This window comes from Centropristis striata, chromosome 5 (assembly GCF_030273125.1).
Source record: "Centropristis striata isolate RG_2023a ecotype Rhode Island chromosome 5, C.striata_1.0, whole genome shotgun sequence".
NCBI lineage: Eukaryota > Metazoa > Chordata > Actinopteri > Perciformes > Serranidae > Centropristis > Centropristis striata.
The window spans coordinates 1111514-1138802 of record NC_081521.1 but is presented as its reverse complement, the minus strand read 5'-3'; the positions used below and the strand labels follow the sequence as shown (position 1 = coordinate 1138802).

The 27289-nt window shown below is 37.7% G+C and overlaps 1 long non-coding RNA gene across 1 annotated transcript in view; it reads right to left on the bottom strand.

Moving 5' to 3' along the window:
- The window catches only part of LOC131971368 (uncharacterized), a 24953-nt gene extending 2320 nt beyond the window's left edge, over window positions 1-22633 (bottom strand). Inside the window, exons 1-2 of the long non-coding RNA XR_009394369.1 lie at window positions 22287-22633; window positions 8815-8921 (exon numbers count right to left, since the gene is read on the bottom strand). This is a non-coding gene — a long non-coding RNA (uncharacterized LOC131971368). The remainder of the gene's footprint in view (window positions 1-8814; window positions 8922-22286) is intronic.
- Window positions 22634-27289: the final 4656 nt, after the last annotated feature.

Below are 27289 nucleotides of genomic sequence, written 5' to 3'. Positions count from 1 at the left end.
CTGCCCCCCATCTCTCTCTCTCTCCTGCCCCCCATCTCTCTCTCTCTCTCCTCCTGCCCCCCATCTCTCTCTCTCTTTTACCCCCCATCTCTCTCTCTCCTGCCCCCATCTCTCTCTCTCTCTCTCCTCCTGCCCCCCATCTCTCTCTCTCCTACCCCCCATCTCTCTCTCTCCTGCCCCCCATCTCTCTCTCTCTCTTTTACCCCCCATCTCTCTCTCTCCTGCCCCCCATCTCTCTCTCTCTCTCTCTCCTGCCCCCCATCTCTCTCTCCTCCTGCCCCCATCTCTCTCTCTCTCTCTCTTTTACCCCCCATCTCTCTCTCTCCTGCCCCCCATCTCTCTCTCTCTCTCTCTCTCCTGCCCCCCATCTCTCTCTCTCTTTTACCCCCCATCTCTCTCCTCCTGCCCCCCATCTCTCTCTCTCTTTTACCCCCCATCTCTCTCTCTCCTGCCCCCCATCTCTCTCTCTCTCTCTCTCTCTCCTGCCCCCATCTCTCTCTCTCCTGCCCCCCATCTCTCTCTCTCTCTCTCCTGCCCCCCATCTCTCTCTCTCTTTTACCCCCCATCTCTCTCTCTCCTGCCCCCCATCTCTCTCTCTCTCTCTCCTCCTGCCCCCCATCTCTCTCTCTCCTGCCCCCCATCTCTCTCTCTCTCTCCTGCCCCCATCTCTCTCTCTCCTACCCCCCATCTCTCTCTCTCTCTCTCTCCTGCCCCCCATCTCTCTCTCTCTTTTACCCCCCATCTCTCTCTCCTGCCCCCCATCTCTCTCTCTCTCTCTCTCTCTCCTGCCCCCATCTCTCTCTCTCCTGCCCCCCATCTCTCTCTCTCTCTCTCCTGCCCCCCATCTCTCTCTCTCTTTTACCCCCCATCTCTCTCTCTCCTGCCCCCCATCTCTCTCTCTCTCTCTCCTCCTGCCCCCCATCTCTCTCTCTCCTGCCCCCCATCTCTCTCTCTCTCTCCTGCCCCCATCTCTCTCTCTCCTACCCCCCATCTCTCTCTCTCTCTCTCTCCTGCCCCCCATCTCTCTCTCTCTTTTACCCCCCATCTCTCTCTCCTGCCCCCCATCTCTCTCTCTCTTTTACCCCCCATCTCTCTCTCTCCTGCCCCCCAATTGTGGCCCTCGTGATGATATTTTGTGGCCCCCACCTTGATATGAAAGTTTAATGTGAGTTTTATATGAATGGCACTTTACCGTGTTGTGTGTGGAAGGTCCCTTTAATTACTGTTTTTGGTAATTTTTCGTCTTTTTTAAATCATTTTGTGTCTTTTTTTGTAATTTTGTGTCTTATTTTGTAATTTGTGTCTTTTTAAAGTAATTTATTTCTTTTTTTTCTGTCATTTCAGTCTTTTTAAAAATAATTTTGTGTCTTTTTTTGGTAGTTCTGTGTTTTTTCAGTCATTTTGTGTCTTATTTGAGTCATTTTGTGTCTTTTTTTGGTCATTTTATGTCTTTTTTTAAATATTTTTGTGTCTTTTTTTGGTCATTTTGTGTCTTTTTTAGTAATTTTCTGTCTTTTTTTGGTCATTTTCTGTCTTTTTAAAGTAATTTATTTCTTTTTTTTCTGTCATTTCAGTCTTTTTAAAATAATTGTGTCTTTTTTTGGTAATTCTGTGTATTTTTTGGTCATTTTATGTCTTTTTAAAGTAATTTAGTGTTTTTTCAGTCATTTTGTGTCTTATTTTAGTCATTTTGTGTCTTTTTTTTGTCATTTTGTGTCTTTTTAAAAATAATTTTGTGTCTTTTTTTGGTAATTTTGTGTCTTTTTTAGTAATTTTCTGTCATTTTTTTTGTCATTTTTTGTCTTTTTTGTAATTTTGTGTCTTTTTTTTGGTCATTTTGATACTGCCTCCCCAGGTAATTTGAGTTTGAGACCCCTGCTGTATGTGATTTTGTATAAAAACAAAATATGTTGGTAAAGAAGGAAAGGAAGGGAGAGAGTGTGTGAGGTGTGTGTGTGTGTGTGTGTGTGTGTGTGTGTGTGTGTCTGAAGCACACATTCCTCCTCTATGAAAAGAAAAGAAGATATATATTCTGTTGCTCCTGTACTTTCTCCTCCTCCATCATTCTCCTCCTCCTTATATTTGATAGTCATCAGATGAATCAAACCTGGGCTGAAAAGGGCCCCTATTGCTTTCATGTTTGCGTAACCATAGTTACGCACATTTAAATAGGTAAGCACATCTGAGTTCTCCTCTTTTTCCTGTCCCTTTCTCAATTCCAGCTCATTAAATTTGTATGAACACAAAGTCAGAGCCAGAGGATCTAGATGCAGTCAGAGAAACATTCACCTGATTCTCATCGTCACATTCAAAGGCTCTTTTTAATGTATGTTCACTACTTGTCCTTTACCTTCTTTCTTTTAATTAGTGTCTGTAGGTGGACCTACACAGGATCAGCAGAGGTTTATGCAGAGCAGAAGAAGAAAAAGAGAGAAAAAAAGGAGAGAAGGAGGCAATACACTGATAAAAAAAGGTGTTTAAAAACCAGATCAAACAGTAAATCTGAGGGAAATGATCTTGCTGCATGGACAGATAATTTACCTTGACAAGATTTATTAAATTAAGATTATTAAATCTAGAAATAAGCATGTTGAACACTTAAAATAAGGAATGAACTCTTAAACCAGATAAAGTAAAGCTGCCAGCAGTGATGAACTGGCCCGAGCAGAGTGACCTGATGATTATTTGGTTCTTACCAAGATAAAAAAAAACTTTAGATTTAGAAGTGTTACATAATCTATCTTGTTTTAAGAGTTAATTTCTTATTTCAAGTGTTCAACATGCTTATTTCTAGATTTAATAATCTTAATTAAAGAAATCTCTTGGTTTTATTCTGCTTTTAACTGGTTCTATTCTGCTTTTAACTGGTTTTATTCTGATTTTATTCTGATTTTATGTGGTTTTATGTGGGTTTTATTCTGGTTTTAAGTGGTTTTAAATGATTTTATTCTGGTTTTATGTGGTTTTATTCTGGTTTTATGTGGGTTTTATTCTGGATTTAACTGGTCTTATTCTGTTTCTAAATGGTTTTATTCTGGTTTTAAATGGTTTTATTCTGCTTTTATGTGGTTTTATTCTGGTTTCATGTGGGTTTTATTCTGGTTTTAACTGGTCTTATTCTGGTTTTAAATGATTTTATTCTGGTTTTATTCTGCTTTTAAATTGTTTTATGTGGTTTTATTCTGATTTTATGTGGTTTTATTCCGGTTTGAACTGCTTTTATTCTGGATTCATTCTTGTTTTAAGAGTTAATTTCTTATTCTAAGCGTTCAACATGCTTATTTCTAGATTTAACAATCTTAATTCCTCTTCTCTTGTCAAGGTAAATTATCTGTCCATGCAGCTAGATAATTCCCTTCAGATTTCCTGTTTTATCTGGTGTTTTAGACACACCTTTTTTTTTACAGTGCATGTTGAAAACTTGTCCTTTACCTTCTTGTCTTTTAATTAGACTGTGAACAGCGAAGCATGTATGTAGGTGGACCGACACAGTATCAGCAGCGTTTTATGCAGAACAGAAGAAGAAAAAGAGAGAAAAAAAATGAGAGAGAGTGTGTGTGTCCGGGTGTGGGTGCATATATGTGCATATATATTTATATGTGTGTGTGTGTGTGTGTGTGTGTGTGTCTTGGGGTTTAACTAGTGTGAAATGCGGTGTGCAGCAGCAGAAGAAGAAGAAGAAGAGGAAGAGGGGGAGGAGGAGGAGCAGCTCTTCCCTACAGGCCGTGTTGTACATTATCAATGATGTTCTTCTTTGTGCTCCGCAGGCCGCTGCTCTGCATCCTGACAGCTCATGGAAATGTCTGGCTGAGGGCCACCACTTCACACAGAAGGTCACCCTGCGTCCCCCGGGACGTCCCCGTAAAGGACCCGGGCCCCGTAAAGACTCTTTATTCATCCTCAGCCTACAGCACCACACCAGGAGAGGAGGGGGTTAAAGAGAGAGGAGGGTCATGGAGACTGACATCTCCAAAAACTACCTGCAGACACCATCTGACGATTAGAGGATCTATACCAGGGATGGGCAACTGGAGGCCCGGGGGCCACACATGGAGCGCACACTCTCTTTAAGTGGCCCTCAGTACAACTACATGCATCTGAGCATTGCATCATGCACAAAATTTAATAATATTTTGAGAAAAAAGTTGTTTTTTTCCTACTTTTTTCTCGTAAATCTGCATTTTTTTTTGCCCCGATTTTCCACTTTAATCTAGTACAGGAATGGGCAACAGGAGGCCCGGGGGCCACATACGGCCCTCACCCTCACCTGAAGTGGCCCTCAGTACAACTACATGCATTTGAGCATGAAATCTTAAAAGTGCAGTTTAAAAATGCACAAAATTAAATCATATTTTAAGAAAAAAGTTTAGGAGATTAAAGTGGCAGATGTGCAGATTTATGAGATTTAAAGAGGTGAATCTGGGAGAAAAAAAGTTCTTTTTTACCTACTTTTTTCTCGTAAATCTGCATTTTTTTTTCTTGTAGATTTGCCACTTTAATCTAGTACAGGGGTGGGCAACTGGAGGCCTGGGGGCCACATACGGCCCTCACCCTCACCTGAAGTGGCCCTCAGTACAACTACATGCATTTGTGCATGAAATCTTAAAAGTGCAGTGTAAAAATGCACTAAATGACTTCTTGTTATTAATGTTGTTCTGCTGTTAGCAACACAGTCGGTTTGTGTTGTTGACAGATTAAAATGTTCTGTATTTGGACCAAAAATCACCAAAAACTGTCACGGACTGAAGGGTTTTCCCATAAATTCTGAAATAGCCTCAAAAATCAAAGAAAAAAATCTTTAAGCTTGCTGCAAGCCCCCAACATGTGGACATGAGTAGCAGGGGAGGAAAGACATCAGCTGCAGATAGAGCAGGGGTGGTCAACATGAGGCCCGGGGGCCACATACGGCCCTCACCCTCACCTGAAGTGGCCCTCAGTACAACTACATGCATCTGAGCATGAAATCTTAAAAGTGCTGTGTAAAAATGCACAAAATGACTTCTTGTAATTAATGTTGGTCTGCTGTTCTTGCACAGAAAAAAAAAGAAATCACAGTTTTTTATTGGCTTCAAACCTTTTGTATTCCTGTTGATACTGTTAAACATGCATTAGAGCATGAAATATGTTAAGTTACTGCACTGTAAACATATTTAAATGTCAGTTTCATCATATCTGGTTAGTGATGCTCCTATATGTGGCCCTGTGCTAGTGAACATGATAAACTGAGGCCCTGCAGCATTAAGCTGCCCATCCCTGGTTCAGACGCTGCACAGCCTCCATGTTGGATCAGTGCACGGCCAGCAGCCCTTCACACACTTTCACTTTAATAATTCACACGAGGCAGGCAGGGTGGAGTAGTGAGGAGGGAGTAGTGAGGAGGGAGGAGGGAGGAGGAGGAGGAGGAGGAGGGAGGAGGCAGTGTGGTTCTCACTTTATATGCGTAAAGACAACGGAGCATGTGTGACTGCAGAGTGGGTCAGATGTGAATGTGTGTGTGTGTGTCAGAGGTTTAAAGGACGTCTAAAAAATCCAGATCAAACAGTAAATCTGAGGGAAATGATCTGATGCATGGACAGATCATTTCCCTTGACAATATTTATTAAATTAAGATTATTAAATCTAGAAATAAGCATGTTGAACGCTTAAAATAAGGAATTATCTTGCAGTGCACTGCAAAAAAGGGTGTGTCTAAAAACAAGATAACACATTAAATCTGAGGGAAAAGGTCCTCAAAACAAGGTAAATTATCTGTCCATGCAGCGAGATATTTACACTTGACAAGATTTCTTGATTTAAGATTGTTAAATCTAGAAATAATCATGTTGAACACTTAAGATAAGAAATTATCTTGGTTTTAGACACGCCTTTTTTGCAGTGTGCACTCTTATTGTAAGCGTTCAACATGCTTATTTCTTTCTTATTTCACGCTTATCTTAATTTAAGAAATCTATTGGTTTTATTCTGGTTTTATTTTATTAAATTACGAAATAATCATGTTGAAGAGTTATTTTTATCTTGGTAAGAAACAAATAATTGTCAGGTCAGGTTAATTTCTTATTTTAAGGGAAAAAAATTCAGTTTTTCTGACTAATTTTTTTTTCTGTTTTTCGGACTATTTTTTCTGTTTTTCTGACGTTTTTTCTGTTTTTCTGGCAATTTTTTCCTGTTTTTCAGACTATTTTTTCCTGTTTTTCAGACAATTTTTTCCAGTTTTTCAGACTATTTTTTCCTGTTTTTCAGACAATTTTTTCCAGTTTTTCAGACTATTTTTTCCTGATTTTCTGATACATTTTTTTTCCTGTTTTTCTGACAATTTTTTCCAGGTTTTCTGAAATTTTTCCCCTGTTTTTCAGGAAAAAAAATTCTGTTTTTCTGACTAATTTTTTCTGTTTTTTATTCAATCTAGAAATAAGCATGTTGAAAACATAAGAATAAGAATTTAAATTTCTCTTCCTGATGTGATTTCAGTGTCTAAAGACTAAACATCTTAACATTTCTATCCCAGCGTCCTGTTCCTTCCTAAAGTCTACCAGATAATAAGATGATGGAGGTTCCTCCTCTCATGACGTGCTGTTAGAAACAGATGCCTCTCTCTCTTTCTCCTCCGCTCCCTCGGCAACAGAAATCAAACCAAATCAATAAAAGTCATCTTTTCAGATGAACCCGAGCCGTCAGCAGGGAAGCAGAACTACTTTTACTGGCCCAGGGGGACCAGCCCCTCCCCCACCACCACTCCCTCTGCTCCCTCTGCTCCTCCTGCTCCCCCTGCTCCTCCTGCTCCTCCTGCAGACCTCCTTCTCTTTGTTGCTGTCACATTCTCAGCTCGGACCAACAGGGAGAAGAAAGGACCAGATGTGACGTCCAGAATGGAGAATAAACCTTTAAATGGTGGCAATTTGGGTCAGAAGTTTTAGATAAAAGTAGGAGGTCAGGCTGAGGATCCACTGATAAAAAGGTCTAAAAACCAGATCAAACAGTAAATCTGAGGGAAATGATCTCGCTGCATGGACAGATAATTTACCTTGACAAGATTTATTAAATTAAGATTATTAAATCTAGAAATAAGCATGTTGAACACTTAAAATAATAAATGAACTCTTAAACCAGATAAAGTAAAGCTGCCAGCAGTGATGAACTGGCCCGAGCAGAGTGACCTGATGATTATTTGGTTCTTACCAAGATAAAAAGAAAACTTTTGTTATTTTTTTGGTGTTTTTACATCTTTTGTTTCTTTTTTGGTCATTTAAGGTCTTTTTGTGTCTTTTTTTGCTTCTTTTTTGTGTCTTTTTGTGTCTTTTTTGTGTCGTTTGTTGGTCATTTTGTGTCTTTTTACATCTTCCTTTTGTCACAGGGATAAAAAAGGACCAGATGTCTCCAGAATGGAGAAATAACCTTGAAATAACGACAATTTGGGTCAGAAGTTTGATATAAAAGTAGGGGGTCAGGTTGAGGATGGCTACTGAGTATTTTTTTCTCTAAATACTGATTTTTTTTTCATAATCTTCAGCTTATTTTGCTAAAAGTAAGAAAACAAGATATGTAACTGCTTATATTTAGTATATTTCACTTATTTTGAGGCTGTAAAAGGTAAATTTTTTAAGTAATCTCATCTTAAAACCAGCATGTTATGCTTATTTTATGCTTCTGCGGCACATGTTTGATGAAGAGGAATAAAAAAAGGACCAGATGTTTCCAGAATGGAGAAATAACCTTGAAATAAGGACAATCTGGGTGCAAAGTTTGATCTAAAAGTGTAGTAGAGGGGGTCAGGGTGAGGATGGTGGAGAGGGTTAAAGAGATAATATTCTCTCCTCTGATGATAAGGAGGAATATCAAGCACAAAAAAAGGTATGAGCAGCACAAGGACATGCTTTCACTTATTGTGATTTAATAATAAAAGAAAAAATCCTGTGAAGTTTAAAGCAGCAGCAGGAAACGCTGAGCTGAGCCACGCTGAGATTAACACACACACACACACACACACACACACACACACACACACACACACACACACACACACACACACACACACACACACACACACACATTCTTGTACTTCTATCTTTGTGAGGACCCTCATTGTAACAGTGAATTCCCTTGCAAGGTTATAATAGTTTTGGATTTTTCATTAGTTTTAGTTTTAATTTTGTTGTGAATTTTTGTTTTCAATTCAGTTAGTTTTGATTGGTTTTTAGAGTGAGTTTGCTAGTTTTAGTTTAGTTTTTTATTTTTGAAATGCTTTAGTTTTTATTAGTTGTAGTTTTTTGTAATGGGGTATTTGTTGGGTGGGAGATTAAAAGAGGTCACAGTAAATTTTGTCTTTATTTCCTTTGTCTGATCCATCTTCATTATGTATGAAAAAAAGTTGACAAAGACGAAAACGACATTTTCACTATAATTTTAGTTAGTTTTGTAACCACACAGTACAGTTTCAGTTAATTATCATTATCATGTAACCTTTAACCCTTAAAACAAAGTCTGAAATCCAAAAAAAAAGCCTTTAAAGAAGTGAGGACCAGCCGAAATGTCCTCACTTTGCAAAAATGTCCTCACTCTGTTGGCTAAAAACGTGTCCCGGTCCTCACTATGTAGGAAGTACAAGAACACACACACACACACACACACACACACAGAGCCTCTCTCTCTCTCTGCCTCCACCCTTTTTTGACTTTCCCCGCTGAGTTAGGGATTGGGGAAATGCCCAGGAAGCAGAATCAGGTTGAAAGGGGCGTGAGGGGGGGGTGGCGAGGGGGAGGGGGAGGGGGAGGGGGAGGGGGAGGGGGGAGGGGGGAGGGGGAGGGGCTTGTCACTCACCATGATTGGTCGACGGCTCTGCAGTCTCTGGGAGGCCTGACAGCGGCTGCTGGTCCTCTCGCCTCGTGTCCACCGCTGGTTCACCAGCTCGCCCCGAAACTCATTTTCTAGAGAAGAGAAAGAAACGGACGAGATGGAGATAAAAGGAGGGGAGGGGGAGAGGAGATTTAGGGAGGAAGAAGGGAAGAGAGGGGGGGAGAAAGAGAGAGAGTTGTCATATGAAATCAACAGCATCAGCACCAATGGATGCACTGCAAAAAAAATGAGTGTCTAAAACCAGATCAAACAGTAAATCTGAGGGAAATGATCTTGCTGCATGGACAGATAATTTACCTTGACAAGATTTCTTCCTAAAATGACCAAAAGAGTCAAAAAATGACCCAAAAAAACGACAGAAAACGACCAAAGGAGACACAGAATTACCAAAAAAAGACACAAAATGATCAAAAGAGACATACAATTATCTAAAAAGACACAAAAAAATTACCAAAGAAAAAAGGAAAATTATCAAATTAGACACAAAATTACCAAAAAAAGACAGAAAACGACCAAAAGAGACATAAAAGTATAAAAAAAGACACAAAATTACCAAAAAAGACATGTAATAACCAATAAAAAGACACAAAATGAACAAGAAAGACATGTCATGACCAAAAAATAGACACAAAGTAACCAAAAAAGACGTATAATGACCAAAAAAGTTTCAAGTGGTTTTATGTTGTTTTTATTCTAGTTTTAAGCGGTTTGAACTGGTTTTATTCTGGTTTTAACTCGTTTTATTATGTTTTTAAGAGTTAATTTCTTATTTTAAGTGTTCAACATGCTTATTTCTAGATTTAATGATCTTAATTTAAGATAATTTCCCTCAGATTTACTGTTTTATCTGTTTTTTAGACCTTTTTTTTTCTTCAGTGTGAATCAGTGAAAGCACCATGAAGACAGATGAAGCAGCAGAGATAAAAGATGAATAAAATGAGAAGAACAAACTCTATAAAGGCCAGGGATTTATGGCCAAGTTCACATGTGAAGAGGTTCATGTTTTGTTTCCTGCAGTTTAATTGAAAGAGTAATATATAACTCCTTTAAAAATTTGGACCTTTATTCCGCTTTAAAATTCAAATGAGAATGTTTTTGCCTTGAATCTTTCCACTGTATTAATCATGATTTGTGAATGATCACTCGTCCACAATATTACTGCTTTAATTTACATTGTGAATGGAGCGGATCAGAGAGCTGTGACCCAGGACCTCTGAGGCTTGTTTCACTCCTTTTATCTTTGTGAGGACACACACACTGACTGATAGGTGGCCTCAACACTAAAGAGTCCCTATAAACTCAAGGGCACGTCCTCTTTCACAGCGTTCTGCTGCACACACACACAATCCATAGAGAGGTGAAGCTAAAGGGTATACATGTATATATATACAGTAATATCCGAAAAAGAATCAAATTTCACTGCAGCAGGTTGGAATAAAGAGAGAGAGAGAGAGAGAGAGAGAGAGAGAGAGTTGTTATATGAAATCAACAGCATCAGCACCAATGGATGCACTGCAAAAAAAGGTGTTTAAAAACCAGATCAAACAGTAAATCTGATGATGCATGGACAGATAATTTACCTTGCAAAGATTTCTTCCTAAAGTGACCAAAAGAGTCACAAAATGACCCAAAAAAAGACAGAAAACGACCAAAAGAGACACAAAACTATCAAAAAAGACACAAAATGACCCAAAAAAATACGTAAAATTATCAAATTAGACACAAAACGACCAAAAGAGACACAAAACAATCAAAAAAGACACAAAATTACCAAAAAAATACGTAAAATTATCAAATTAGACACAAAATTACCAAAAGAGACACAAAACATTAAAAAAAGACACAAAATTACCAAAAAAAAAGGAAAATTATCAAATTAGACACAAAATGACCAAAAGAGACAGAAAACGACCAAAAGAGACATAAAAGTATCAAAAAAGACACAAAATGACCAAAAAAGACACGTATTGACCAAAAAATAGACACAAATCTACCAAAAAAGACGTAACAAGGAACCCATCAATGTTAAGAGACGTCTCATTATTGGGCTTATTCCTCTGTTTATTAAAATAATAATAATAATATATAATAAGATTATTAAATCTAGAAATAAGCATGTTGGACACTAAAAATAAGAGATTAACTCTTAAAACCAGATAAATTAAAGCTGCCAGCAGTGATGAACTGCTTGCTTCTTACCAAGATAAAAAAAACTTTAGATTTAGAACAACAAACAACAAAACTGACCAAAAAAGTCGTTTACAGTATATTGGAAAAAGAATCAGATTTCACTGCAGCAGGTCGGAATAAAGAGAGAGAGAGAGAGAGTTCAGCCTGGGGCTCTCACACAGAATACTTTACACTCTCCCTGAACTTAAAACTGAGGGAATAAACAGGATAAATAGGATAAAAAAAGATAAATAGGATAAATATGATGAATAAGACCACCTGGCTGGTAGAACAACTCTCTCTTTTTACTATTTTCACGCGTTCAGTCCCAGCGAGGCAACAATCCTTGGCTTTCTTTTACTTTTTTGCCGGTTTATTTTTATTTTCTATCTCTAACTCTGTTTTTAAAATGAGTTTTTATTACCATTTCAATGTTTTACTGTTTTTAGTATTTTATTGTTTTTTGTTTTTAACTATTTGTGTAGGATTTTATTCTATTTTAATAACTGTATCACTGTAATAAATGATTCTGTAGTCATTTCATTTTACTTAATATATTTGATAAAATGTATTAAATATAAATGCGTCCTTGATTTTGAGGCAGTTGTTTAAGTAACTTTAATATAAAATGTTTGAGGGAGAATCTACTTATTCTTATCACATTAAATATAATCTTTATGTGTCTGTAATTCTAAATCAAGAGAATTTTGAATGAATACAACACAATAGAATTAGTCCGTTTTTAATTGACAGGCACTTCCTGTTAAGTTATTAACTCAACTTGTAACATATAGATTAAATTAATAATATTGCGTGCAATCTGTTGCCTCAATTTTATTGAGTAGCTATTGTTTATCTTGTTTAGGTAATCAACCCGTAATTAAATTAATTAAAATGATACAGGAGTTTTATTCTGAGTTGTGTAGTGTTCTACGTCGTTTGTTGGAGAAAACAACCTGCACATTTTCAACATTTAAACACAAACAGGTTTTCGGTCATTAACGAAAGCTAGCGGCTAACCGATGCTAGCGGCTAACTGATGCTAGAGGCTAACTGATGCTACCTGCATGCTAACTGATGCTAGCGGCTAACTGATGCTAGCGGCTAACTGATGCTAGCGGCGCTGCTTGTTACAGCTACAAGAGTAGCCATTAGCGTATCAATGCTAACTCAAAATTGTGGTCGCAACATTAATAACAACAACATTAAAATAATAATTAATAATATTGCGATCTGCAATCTGTTGCCTCAATTTTATTGAGTAGCTATTGTTTATCTTTTTTAGGTAATCAACCCTTAATTAAATTAATTAAAATGATACAGGAGTTTTATTCTGAGTTGTGTAGTGTTGTACGTCTTTTGTTGGAGAAGACAACCTGCACATTTTCAACATTTAAACACAAACAGGTTTTCAGTCATTAGCGAAAGCTAGCGGCTAACTGATGCTAGCGGCTAACTGATGCTGGCGGCTAACTGATGCTAGTGGCTAACTGATGCTAGCAGCGCTGCTTGTTACAGCTACAAGAGTAGCCATTAGCGTGTCAATGCTAACTCAAAATTGTGGTCGCAACATTAATAATAACAACATTAAAATAGTAATTAACAATATTGCGATCTGCAATCTGTTGCCTCAATTTTATTGAGTAGCTATTGTTTATCTTTTTTACAGTGCACACAGGTAATCAACCCTTAATTAAATTAATTAAAATTATACAGGAGTTGTGTTGTGTAGTGTTGTACGTCTTTTGTTGGAGAAGACAACCTGCACATTTTAAACATTTAAACACAAACAGGTTTTCGGTCATTAACGAAAGCTAGTGGCTAACTGATGCTAGCGGCTAACTGATGCTAGCGGCTAACTGTTGCTAGCGGCTAACTGATGCTAGCGTCTAACTGATGCTAGCGGCGCTGCTTGTTACAGCTACAAGAGTAGCCATTAGCGTATCAATGCTAACTCAAAATTGTGGTCGCAACATTAATGGAAAAAAAACATTAAAATAATAATTAATAATATTGCGATCTGCAATCTGTTGCCTCAATTTGATTGAGTAGCTATTGTTTATCTGTTTTACATCACTTTGGTGAACTGAGGTTGTTTTTAAACGTCTCTAAATAAAGTTTATCTCTCCAGCATCACAGCAGCAGCAGCAGCTGTGGGGACAGAAGGAAGAATAAAGTGATATAGTGAGATAGATTTAGTATGTTTCTGCTGCTGATCAGGAAGATGAAGTGAAGAGCTATTACCTTGATGAAAAAAAAGAGAAAGGGGAGAGAGGGGAGTAAAAAAAAAAGGCTGATTTATGTACGATTCATTATTTACTGACCATTCTTCAGCCTCACGTCGTCCATCCCCCCATCACATATACATGCTGCTGAAACGCTCGATAAAAATGCGCAAATTTGATTGATTCTAATAGCAGAGTGACAGGGACCCCAGCTGGGGCACTTAACCATGCTCTGTGTGTGTGTGTGTGTGTGTGTGTGTGTCCTTTAGTTAATAAAGGAGTGTCTGCTCCAGTGCCCCCCCCCCCCCCCCTCGTTTTATAAAAAACTGCTGCCCCCAGATTTAATAATCTTAATTTTAAGACATTTTGTCAAGTGTAAATATCCCTCTGACAGACTACACTGATAAAAGGTTTGTCTACAAACCTTCATTTGATAAAAGTAAGAAAACTAAATATGTAATTGCTTATATTTAGTGTATTTCACTAATTTTGAGGCTGTAAAAGTAACATTTTTAAGTAATCTCATTTTAAAACCAACATTTTATGCTTATTTTATGATTATGTTTAGCATATTTCTTATTTTGAGGCTGTAAAAGTAAAAAAATTTAAGTCATCTCATCTTAAAACCAACATTTTATGCTTATGTTTACTATATTCACTTATTTTGAGGCTGTAAAAGTAAAATTTTTAAGTCATCTCATTTTTAAATCAGCATTTTATGCTTATTTTAAGCTTATGTTTAATATATTCACTTATTTTGAGGCTGTAAAAGTAAAATTTTTAAGTCATCTCATCTTAAAACCAGCATTTTATGCTTATTTTAAGCTTATGTTTACTATATTTCACTTATTTTGAGGCTGAACCAGCATTTTATGCTTATTTTAAGCTTATGTTTAATATATTCACTTATTTTGAGGCTGTAAAAGGTTACATGTTTAAGTAATCTCATCTTAAAACCAACATTTTATGCTTATTTCATGCTTATGTTTACTATATTTCACTTATTTTGAGGCGGTAAAAGGTTAAATTTTTAAGTAATCTCATCTCTTTTTTTCCACCATCCCCATTTTTAAATCCAGACTAAAAACCAAACTTTTCCACTAACTAACCCACTCGTTGCTCTGTCAGCCTTTATGTTTTTATCTGTGCTGTCTTTTGCTGTTTTGCTTTTATTAATTTGTTTTGTAATTATTTATTTTGCTTTTGTCATTTCTGTGTAATATGTTCCCTGTGAACATATTATTCCCATGTCTTCATTTTTTAAATTCAAATGATTTGAACTATTTGAATCGATTTAATCTCTTCTGACATGACATTTTAGATATTTTAATATGTGATTGTTCCCGTTCTGTCTATGAAATGAAATGAAACATCTTTTCTCTGCACATGTTGTCCTGTACCTGAACCCTCGGAGCATGCAGAGTGCACACTGAAAGCAAACAGACAACAAAAGGCTGCACGTCCGTCTCAGAGGGGTCCTGAAGCAGACCTCCACCCTCCTCCACCTCCTCCACCCCCCACGCCCATCCATCCATCCATCCATCCATCCCTCCCTCCTCCATCCATCCCTCCCTCCTCCATCCATCCCTGCTCCACCCTCCATCTACATGCAGACGTCAGTAACGCCCAGCCAGCATTCTGCAAAATGCTTGTTTATCAACTTCCAGTGGGCCTCTGGAAGAAGAAGAAGTGATTACAGCAGCAATACTGTTTGTCTGCATCTCTATCTGTGTTCCACATATCTCTGTCAACACGCACAAGCTACAAAAACACTCACGTCTTTCTGTTTTCACTCCTTCTTCTTTAAAACCCTTTATCGGGCATAGAACTATATTTAGTAACTTCAGTGGATATTCAAAAATGGGCTCCCCGTGTCTCTCTGTGAGCTCGTAGAATCACTCGGATTTGTAATATTTAAAAAAAGAAGTTGCAAATTTACTAGATTAAAGTGGCAAAACTACACGAAAAAAAAGTCGGCAGATTTAAGAGATTTAAAGTGGCAAATCTGTGCGAAAAAAGTTGCAGATTTAAGACATTTAAAGTGGCAAATCTGTGCGAAAAAAGTCGCAGATGTAAGAGATTTAAAGTGGCAAATCGATTTAAGAGATTTAAGGTGGTAAATCTGTGCAAAAAAAGTGGCAAATCTGGGCAAAAAAAGTAGCAGATTTAAGAGATTTAATGTAGCAAATCTGCACGAAAAAAGTCTATTTAAGAGATTTAAAGTGGCAAATCTGTGCGAAAAAAGTGGCAAATCTGTGTGAAAAAAGTAGCAGATTTAAGAGATTTAAAGTGGCAAATCTGTTTGAAAAAAGTGGCAAATCTGCACGAAAAAAGTAGCAGATTTAAGAGATTTAATGTAGCAAATCTGCACGAAAAAAGTCTATTTAAGAGATTTAAAGTGGCAAATCTGTGCGAAAAAAGTGGCAAATCTGTGTGAAAAAAGTAGCAGATTTAAGAGATTTAAAGTTGCAAATCTGTGCGAAAAAAGTGGCAAATCTGTGTGAAAAAAGTAGCAGATTTAAGAGATTTAAAGTTGCAAATCTGTTTGAAAAAAGTGGCAAATCTGCACGAAAAAAGTAGCAGATTTAAGAGATTTAATGTAGCAAATCTGCACGAAAAAAGTCTATTTAAGAGATTTAAAGTGGCAAATCTGTGCTAAAAAGTTGCAGATTTACAAGAGTCCGTATGTTTTTTTTTATACACATTCTGGCTGTTTGTAATATCCTCCATGATTCTCTAGGGTTGAAATGATGAATTTGCTGGTATTCCACTGCGTGTCCTATTGAGGGTTAAAGTAAAGGAAGTGAGCATGTGTCCTGTATTGTTAGTTTGGGGCTGAGGAGCGGAGAGCCGGTCCTAAATGCCAAATATAAAGGCGCTCTGTCAGGACGGCAGCCTCGGGCCATGTGTCAGCAGCTCTGCTCACTTTGTTCATCCTGAGCTCAGACTCACTAAACACAGCCAGACGTTTCCAACATGACATCTGATCGCTGAGCTTTATTAAAAAAAGGCAACTCATGAGAGAAAAGGTGTCTGAATAGAGCTCTGTACACTTTCATGTGTTATTTCATGTGAAAACGTGAACATCTGGATGCTCCGCCAGATGAAAAAACATAAAAACTAATTTGAGCCTTGTCTGCTCAGGATATGTGCTCTCTCATTCTTTGATCAGATTCGGCTCGTTCCCACCTAAAAGACTCACAGCTCGTTATTTTGCAGTGAAAATTGGAGGAGTATGAGACAATTAGCTGTTCACCAGGGAGGTTTGGTTAATCAGAGGAGGGGGGGGGGGGGTCGGGGGGGCCGTGGGGGGGAGGGGGGGGGGGGGGGGGGCCGGGGGCAGGAAGATGAATACAGAATGAATGGATTACAAAATCCTGTTCCACTGCCACGATCTGTGTTTTATCAAAGCTTTTCACGAGGGAAAAAGTTTCCTGTTTTCAGAAACCCCGCCACAATAAATCAACATGTAGTCTATGAATTGTTTGAGGCTTCAGTAATACTATTATAGGCAGGAGGCTTGGTCTTTTTATGTCTTTTTGTGTATTTTTTGTTCATTTTATGTCATTTTATGTGTTTTTGTGTCAGTTGTGTGTCTTTCTTTTGGAGTTTTTTGTCTTTTATGTCTTTTTGTGGGTTTTTTGTGCCTTTTTTGGGGCATTTTATGTCTTTTTGTGTATTTTTTGTGTCAGTTTTGTGGGGTTTTTTTGTCTTTTATGTCTTTTTCGTGATTTTATGTCTTTTGTTTATTTTTTGGTCATTTTAATGTCTTTTTGTGTCTTTTTTTGGTCATTTTATGTCTTTTTGTGTATTTTTTGTGTCAGTTTTGAGTCCTTTTCTGGTGTGTTTTTTGTCTTTTTCATGATTTTTATGTCTTTTGTTTATTTTTTGTTCATTTTGTCTTTTTGTGTCTTTTTTTTGTTCATTTTATGTCATTTTGCGTCAGTTTTGTGTCTTTTTTGTGTCTTTTTTTGTGTTTTTTTTTGTCTTTTATGTCTTTTTCGTGATTTTGTCTTTTTTTTATATTTTGTTCATTTTATGTCTTTTTTTGTGTCTTTTTTGGTCGTTTTGTGTCTTTTAACATCTTCTTTTGGTCACAAAATTACCAAAAAATATACAAAAGAGATAAATTAAAGCTATAATCAGCGATGAACTGGCCCGAGCAGAGTGACCTGCAAATTATTAGTTTCTTACCAAGTAAAAAAAACAACCCATTACATTAAGAAGTGTTCCATAATTTATCTTGTTTTAAGAGGAAGGTGAATACAGAATGAATGGATTACAAAATCCTATTCCCCTGCCAGGATCCTGTGTTTTATCAAAGCTTTTCTGCAAGAAAAAAGTTTCCTGTTTTGAGAAACCCCGCCACAATAAATCAGCATGTAGTCTATGAATTGTTTGAGTAATACCATTATGGGCAGGAGGCTTACTGTATTGGGACAATGGAGCAAAGAGCCTAAATCCATAGTTAGATTAAATACCAGGGTGAACTGTCTGTAACAGTATTAGTGTAGATAGAGGCGGCCGGCCAGCTGTACTGGTCCACTAAGCAGGATTTACTTAGTGTGATTACAGCACAACACACAGAGGAACAGCAAAACTTCTCTCATCTTACTCTCTGCACTAAAAACACATCTCAGTTCTTAGTTTTATTCTTCCTGTGATGTATAGACGATCAGAAAAACACAGTTCAGAGCAGAAAAGGTGTTAAAAACCAGATCAAACAGTAAATCTGAGGGAAATGATCTTGCTGCATGGACAGATAATTTACCTTGACAAGATTTATTAAATTATGGTTATAAAAAAAACTTTTTGTGTCTTTTTTTTTTGGTGTTTTTTGTGTCTTTTTTTGGTGATTTCATGTCCTTTATTTCTTTTTTGGTCATTTTATGTGTTTTAGTGTCTTTTATGGTCATTTTATTTCTTTTTTTGTATTCTTTTTTGGTGTTTTTTTTTTCTTCTTTTATGTCTTTTTCATGATTTTACATCTCTTGTTTCTTTTTTGGTCATTTTATGTCTTTTTGTGTCTTTTTTGTGTCTTTTTTTGCATCTCTTTTGGTCATTTTCTGTCTTTTAACATCTTCTTTTGGTCACAAAATGACCAAAAAAATGTACAAACCAGGTAAATTAAAGCTGCCAGCAGTCTTTTTTTGGTAATTTTATGTCTTTTTTTTTGTCTTTTTTGTGTGTGTTTTTTGTCTTTTATTTCTTTTTCGTGATTTTACGTCTTTTATTTCTATTTTGGTCATTTAATGTCTTTTTGTGTCTTTTTTGGTGTCTTTTTTGGTCATTTTGTGTCTTTTAACATCTTCTTTTAGTCACAAAGTCACCAAAAAATGTAGGAAAAGAGATAAAACATTAAAGCTGCCAGCAGTGATGAACTGGCCCGAGCAGAGTGACCTGATGATTATTTGGTTCTTACCAAGATAAAAAAAAACTTTAGATTTAGAAGTGTTAGATCATTTATCTTATTTAAAGAGTTAATTTATTATTTTAAGTGTTCAACATGCTTATTTCTAGATGTAATAATCTTAATGTAATAAATCTTGTCAAGGTAAATTATCTGTCCATGCAGCAAGATCATTTCATCAGATTTACTGTTTGATCTGGTTTTTAGATAAAACACCTTTTTTTTGCAGTGTACAAAGGCCCGTAGCATGTCCGTTATGGGATGGGGTTTAGTGGTTTTGGGGGGTTTGGGGGGCGGGGGTGTGGAAGGAGGCGTCTCCATGGTAACCATCTTTTGGAGGCGGTCCCCTGAGGGCCAGCCTGACCTCAGCAGGACGCTGTGCATCGTGGGGACGTGTCCACCTCCAGTCCTTCGCCTCCGGCTGCAGTTTTTGATGCTCTAAACACTTTTTGCATGGAATTCTTTTCTCTCTGCCCATCTGAGAGTTTATGCACATTTGGCTTACTTTTTAATTAATTCTCCATTTTTTATTTATTTCCCTTTTAACGCAGGGCATGAAATTCATTATTTGCAGGCTTTCATTTTAAATGCCTGCTCTCCATTGAAAGCCTGGCCAACCCTGACCTTTGCTTGTATTGCTTAGATTTCTGATAGGCTTTGAATGACGAGGGTGCAATTTGGCCCCAGCTGCTCCTCCAACATGTTTATTGCGCTCCCTCCTCCGGCACCTGCTGTCCTCACCACGGGCTATTCAGGCCTCATAAATAGAGAGGTTTCCTCCTATCACGGTAACTAAAAACACACACAAGCAACAACTTCATACGGGAGGCTGAGCTGCTGCTGCTGCAGCATCAGGCTCCAATAACCTCATTCTCTAATCCCCTAAACTAGGCTACATCTCACAGAAACACAGTCAACACTAGTAAAACAATAGGTGTTTTATCATTGGGACCTATGCACAATCAACCCTGAGCTTTAGAGTTCATTCAGCATCAAGTAACAACAACTAGTGGCTGAATAAAGAGCGTTTTTATTAGGCTTTATTAACTAAATTATAGTTAAAAAGAAAAGAAAATAACAAAACAAATAACTAAATAGCCTTTTGACTTTTAATCATAACTGCAGACTTTAGATATTTATCTATATCTATAAATATATATGTTTTATTATTGTCTCTGCACCTTAATCTCCTTTAGCTGTTTTCTTTAATCTACTTTATTACCTCTGTCTTTTTTTATCTGCTGCTGATTTTAACGTGTCTTTTGTTTATTTTGTTTCTGGTTTCTGTAGCACTTTGAGATTACTTTATGAAAAGTGCTTTACAAATAAAATGTATTATTATTATTATTATATATAAATAGATGTGGATATATTATTCATATATTCTACATTGCCAAATGTATTTATAACTTAAAAGACATATTCCTTAAACAGACAAACTGATATTATCTGATAGGTTTCTGGAGATGGTTAGAATAAGTTGAGATGTTTTACTTTATCTCTCTTCCTGTTTCAACCCGAAAAAAAGATTTTCTATCATCTAAACTAACAGCTGAACTTTCTTAAAGAGCAATATTAATATATCTCCTTTATTTAACCAGGTAAAAGTCTCATTGAGATAAAAAAAATGTCTTTTCCAGAGAGACCTGGCCAAGACAGCAGCATAAAAAGAGACAACATATAAACACAGTTATTATAAACAATTAAAATAGAGATTATAAGGAGCATCACACTGACCAAGAGAAATTATTTATTTATCCTTTAGAATCGATCTAAATTCACCGATTGTGATCAATTCAGATAATTTCAAGTCCTTTTGCAGATTGTTACATGATATAGAGGCTTCCACCCGAAAAAAAGATTTTCTATCATCCAAACTAACTGAAGCTGAAGTTTCTTAAAAGAGAAAAGAGCAGTGTTGCTCAGTAATATATATATATATATATATATATATATCCTTTATTTAACCAGGTAAAAGTCTCGTTGAGATTTAAAAAATCTCTTTTCCAAGAGAGACCTGGCCAAGAAAGCATCAATAAACAATATAACATATATAATAAACAACTAAATATTAAATCCTATAATCCAGCATCACAACAACACAGAAGGAGCCTCAGTATTAGTGAATTATTATATATGAATCCATTATTAAAACACACAGATTGTGCTCCTATCAGCCAGTTTCAGCTGCTTTTATCAGATAGTTGATGATAAAAGATGTTCTATCCTCCAAACTAACAGCTGAAGTTAGTGAAAAGAGCAGCGGAGCTCCGCCACAGAGCAGTGAGAGGAAGAGAGCAAGTTAAAGAGCGAGAGTGACATAACAGAGAGAGTATCATCATCATCATCATCCTTCATCTCTTTCCTCCATCTTAGGACGCAGGTGCTTTGACAGACCGTGAGGCGCACACACAGCACATTACGTGGCCATCTAAGCAAAGCAGAGGGAGGGAGGGGGGGGGGGCTCTCTGCACCGCGGCAGGCACAGCCCGACAACACAGCCCTCCACTCCACAATCTACCCAAATGCGTGTTCGAGCCCCCAGCCTCCCCGACGCCACGCGCCGTTTTTATCCAAACGCGCTTTGAGGACTTTTCTCTGTTTGTATGATTGAAATGTGCGCAGCAGCACTAAAGCTAAAGGCGGCTGACATCTGAAGGAAGCAGCTCTGTTTTTTGCTGCAGAGGATCAAATGGCAAACCCCTCCCTCTCTCACACACACACACACACACACACACACACACACACACACACTCTCACTCCATCCTTCCATCCATCCATCTGTCCGTGCATCCACACACACACACACACACACACAAACACACACGGGAGTCCTGCTCAACGCCCACTGTTACATCCTAACAACACAATCTGGAGCTGGAGATAAATATCACACTTTAGTGGAAGAGCAGAAGCAGAAAGCGGCTCGTGTGATGTGTGTGTGTGTGTGTGTGTGTGTGATGGTGTGTGTGTGTGTGTGTAGCGGTGTGACGAGTACAGTAGCGGCGGGTTTATTCCTGGAGATATAGAAGGTGAAACTAGAGGACGGAGTGGAGAATACACTCCAGGTATATGAGCCAGTCAGTCCGCCGAGAGAGCCTCCACAGGAAGAGAATATATAGTGTGTGTCCGCGGTGTGTGTGTGTGTGTGTGTGTGTTTAGAGCAGCTTCACACTGCTGAAGTGACCGAGAAGTGGGAATAAACACGCAGCACGCAGCTGGTGAGAAGACGCCAGCTTGGTTTATTCCCACTTATTATTATTATTATTATTATAATAAAGGCTCCAGCGGAACAACGAGGGCAAAAACAACATCTTGTCTATTCTCACAGCAACCATCAACCATCAACCAGCGGCGGGAAAATAATGTCAATAAAGCCACTAAATCATCGTTAACTTTTTCTTTAAAAAAAAAAAAAAAGAAAAAAAAAACTGTGAGTAAGTTTGAATTCATATTCGAGGAATCGTAAAATAAAAAAAACGCCACAAAATCCGGCTGCCGGTGATTCTTCACGGCGCCACAAGGATGTGGAGAAATATCAAAGTTATGCAAAAAAGGCCTCACATGTCGAGATTTACCATAATATAATATTATTATTATAATAATAATAATAATAAGATAAAGATGGTTACCTGTTTCCAACAATATCTCCTCTGGTTGGTTCGTCCTCGCTCTGTTTTTTAGAGTTGTAGTTCGCTGTTTAGTACTTTGCTACAAAAGATATCCCGAGTAAAAGGTTTTTAAAAAACGACCATCTATCCCGTCACAAATGTCCACATCTGATAATAAGGCGGGGAGGGCTGGGGGTCCTCCGGGCGGCCTCTCCTCTCCTCTCCGCTCCGCTCCGCGCTGCGCTCCGCTGCTCCGGATCCGGATCAAGGCGTTAAGATGTTACTTGTTTGTAAGCAAAAACATGGCTTCATTTGCCTTTGTCAGCGAGAAAAAACGTAATATTGACTTACCTTTCCCTCATGAGCCATTGTACCCCCCCTCCCCTCCACCCTCCAGCCCCTCTCCACCCCCCCGCTCCTCCCTCCGCCCTTTGCCATGACATCACGGAAGCTGTAGTAAAAGCTCCAGCATCAGATGGGCAGGGCTTCAGGGTCCCCCTTACAACGCACCGACTCAATGGGCATATGTACACACACACACACACACACACACACACACACACACACACACCCTCCCTCTCCAACACACATACATCTCCTGAACCTCTGAGACTGACAACTCCAAACTAAACTACATTCTGCATCGTTTTTCTACATGCATTTTTTTTTTCCAAATATGAAAACAAGTTCCCGCTGCAGCTTTAACATCCCTCATATCATAAACACATAAACACATAAACACAAAGCATGTGTGCGCCTCCACAATCTGATCAATCACCAGAATGAGCTCATGTTTTAAACATTTCACCCGTTCTTCAACTTCTCCATGTTGTTTTACTGAAGCATGATGGAGGCTCCGGCTAATGTTGTCCTTCCCCCCACACATCCAGCAGAATGGTAGCGTCCAATAATTCATTCAAGGGATATTTTATTCTGCAGGACTGGGGAATAGATGTAGTAGTTGTATGAAGAGTTATAAGCTGACAGCATCTGATAATTCCTGCGGGTTTTAACGACATGTAGAGAGGCAGGAGAGGCTCCCAGCGAGGTTTAGGAGGACATATTGGTGCTCTGGGGAGGTGGAGGGATGGAATATCAATTTGGATTATCACTGGAAATAATATAGGCTACAGGAGAGAAATTGTTTTGACGCGTACAAGAGTTTAAGAAGAGTGATCTGTGTCTCTTCTAGATGTCTGATTGGATAGTTTCCTGCTTATTGAGAGTGATGCCAACTGTCACACAACAAACAGTCTTAATATGCAACTTGGAGTCACTCCCAAATGTTGCTCACACGTTGCTTTTTGCTTTGCTGTTTTGAAACCATTAGTGGAAATGACAACCATTCATTACAAGCCATTTGAGAATAGTCCCCACAAATGCCATCCTTTATCTGCTGTCTCCACGCCGCGCACGCAGGGAATATTCAAAAAGCCCAACCTTCAGCTTTCAGAAATTCTATTAAATTCTTATCTCTTTGCAGCAGGCTCTTTTTTTGCAATCCCATTGTTATGCATTGGAGCTGAAATCAATCACCGGCCGTGCACGCCGCATCAGGATGATTTCAGACCGTGGGCGCCGCGGAGAGAGAGAGAGAGAGAGAGAGAGAGAGAGAGAGAGAGAGAGAGAGAGAGAGGATTCACTCAACAACAGCGTCAACAATCGGATAAACAAAAGAGAGAAAATAGTCAAAAAAACAGGAAATAAAAAAGCCCTGGCCCTGATCCAGCACCAGGACCAGCAGGGAAAGTTGCACCAACAGGTCGATGCGGCCCACAGAAAATATAAAGTAACACTTATAGAACAGTTTAAAATACGATAATCAATAACTAAACTATGATAATCAATAACTAAACTATGATAACCAATAACTCTGCCTTTCAATGTAACTGTTTGTAATGTTTTTGCATGTGTTTTTAATGTTTTTTTATTTGTTTTTAATGTTTTTGCATGTGTTTTTAATGTTTTTTATGTGTTTTTAATGTTTTTTTATGTGTTTTTAATGTTTTGCATGTGTTTTTAATGTTTTGCATGTGTTTTTAATGTTTTTGCATGTGTTTTTAAAGTTTTTTCATGTGTTTTGTCTGAGCTGTTTTGTGTTTTCTCTGAACTCTCGACATCAAGCAATGCAACTTTTTATATTTTAGTTTGTATTCCTGTTTTATTTATTTTATTGTCTCTTGTTTGTTTGTTTATTTACAGCACTTTGTTGCGGCTGTGGTTGTTTTTAAAGTTCTTTACAAATAAAGTTGAGTGGAGAGGTTGCTCTCAATGATTCCTCCAGAAAATAAATACAGGAGAAATCAAATTAAAATGTAATATTCACTATAAATAAAAGCCATTCTTTTTCCTCTGGTGTGTTTTCAGGACTGCGGACAGCTCCACAGAGCTCTGAGAGTGTGTGTGTGTGTGTGTGTGTGTGTGTGTGTGTGTGTGTGTGTGTGTGTGTGTGTGTGTTCAGGACTATGGACAGCTCTCAGACCAACATCAGCTGTTGTTGAGGGAACAAAAGGCTTTTGTCTGAACTTTCTCAAAGTTATTCAGCTGAAGTATTTATTGATGTCTCTACTTATCTCAATACTTCACCACTTTATTACAAGTAAACACACTCGTTAATGAATAAGACGTTATTTAAAGTAAAACACTGGATCTTTGAAACAAAGAAATCAACGTTCACTCTAATATTTTTATATAATTATCACAACTAAAGTCAATAAATCAAACTGAATATACTTAACAAGCCTAATAAACCTTATTGAACCTTTTATTTATGTCTCAAGTTGAGACTCTGTAGTGAGCTCTAGTCTGTGTTATGAGGCTCTAAACTAAAGTCAGTTCAAGACAAATCTGCTCCTTTTAACTTGTGTTTTATGTTTTAATAACTGAGTAATTAAGTTCTATTACTAAAAAAACTATAAACACCAACTTAACTAAACTAACTGAAACCAAACTAAAATAATCGTGAATAAATATTTGCGACTATAAACCTGATTTGTAACTGACAAACTAAATAAAACTGAAATATATTTTTATTTTTTAATGAAGGGAACATTGAACAGTCTGGACTATGTGACACTAAACTAGTGAATCAAACCCTTTAACCAAAGTTTAAATAACTTCTGATGATGCTGAGAGAAACACAAACACACTTATTAACTAAATAACTGAAACAAAACAAAAACAACTAAAACAATATAAACTTACTAACTAACTAAATACATAAATTACTATAACTATAACAGTTTGACTTCAGTTTGATTAAGGTTTAGTTGTGATAATTATATAAGCATATAAAAGTGAACGTTGATTTCTTCGTTTCAATGAAGTTGACTATTAAAAGATCCAGTGCTTTACTTTAAATTATATCTTATTTATTAACAAGTTGACATAACAACTTGAAATAAAGTCGTGAAGTATTGAGATAAGTGGGGACATTAATAAATAAATACTTCAGCTAAATAACTTTGACAAAGTTCCACATAAACACATTTTCCTCTAACTTAACTAAAATAACTGAAAACAAACTAAAACAATATAAACTTACTAAGTAACTAAACAAATAAGTATAAATATATATATACACAGAGAGAAATATATATATAGAGTTATAATTATAGTAATTTATGTATTTAGTTAGTTAGTTAGTTAGTTAGTTAGTTTACTTAGTTAGTAAGTTTAGATTGTTTTAGTTTGTTTTCAGTTATTTTATTTAAGTTAGAGGTAAATGTGTTTATATATATAAATAGTTTGTTTTTAAACTAAAACAATCAAAACTTAGACCTACTAACTAACTAACTAACTAACTATAAATATAACTATAAGTATAAATGGGAAAAGTTGTGAAAGTAGTTCCTGTGTAGTAACAAACAAAGTGTGTGTGTGCATTAGATGCAGATGGCCCTCAGGGGCCCTCAGGGGCCCTTCCCTGTGACGTCACCGGGCCCATAGCAGTTGCATGGTGTGTATGGTGCCAGTATAAATATTAGATGGGCAGCAGCTGACCGAGCGGGGCGCTGAGGTTGGGCCCGGGGAGGCCCCTGGAGTCCCTCGACAGATGGAACAAGCCGACAGACTAACACAACAAAAAAGTTTTTAATAAGCCCGCAGCTTGGCATTGTCCCCACGGTACCGGGGCCACACGGTCCCCTAGGGGACCAACTGTCCTTTGTCTGCTCTGTTACCGTGGGGGTCGAACTTTAGAGGAACTTATTGGCTGCAGAATACATCACAAGTTTATTTAGTTTATGAGTGATGAATTAAAACTGTGCGTAAAAGACACGAGCTTAAAAAAAATAATCCAGCTGGTTCAGACAGAAACATTTAGTCTGTTTTAATCCGACACGGCGACAAAAACTTTAAAATGCTTTAATCTGGAAACAAACATCACTTTGTTGTGATTTTGTTCCGTTTAATATTAATTTCTAGCGGTTATTATAGCGGTTATTATAGCGGTTATTATTACTTTATTCTAGTGCGTAAAGACTTGGTGAGAGCGAGCCGCGGAGAGTTTCTCCTGTCAGACAACAACAGATGCCACAACACACACACACACACACACACACACACACACACACACACACACACACACACACAAGCTTTCTCTTTCTTTAACTTTCTGCTGTAAATATTAAATAATGAGAGAGATACGAACCTAGAAAAGAGCGACACAGCTTCATGTTTGCTCCTCCTTCCTTCCTTCCTTCCTCTCTGTCTCTGTCTGTCCGCCCAGAGCTGCTGGCAACTTTACTTCTGCCGAACAAAGTTGCTCAAACTTTAGTTCAACTTCCCCGGCCGGAGGGGGAGGGGCCTGAGCCGCTGAGTGACAGCCGGGGAGAGCCAATAGGAGAGCAGATGTGAGCTCCTGCTGCTGCAGCTGGAGCCAATCACAGCAGGCCAGGCTCAGCTTTCAACAACAATAGAAACAAGAGCAACAAAGAGCATCTGCTGCTGCCGGCAACTTCTCACACTAATCTCCCCCAGCAGCAACCTGATTCACCTCCATCACCAACACTCACACAGCTTCT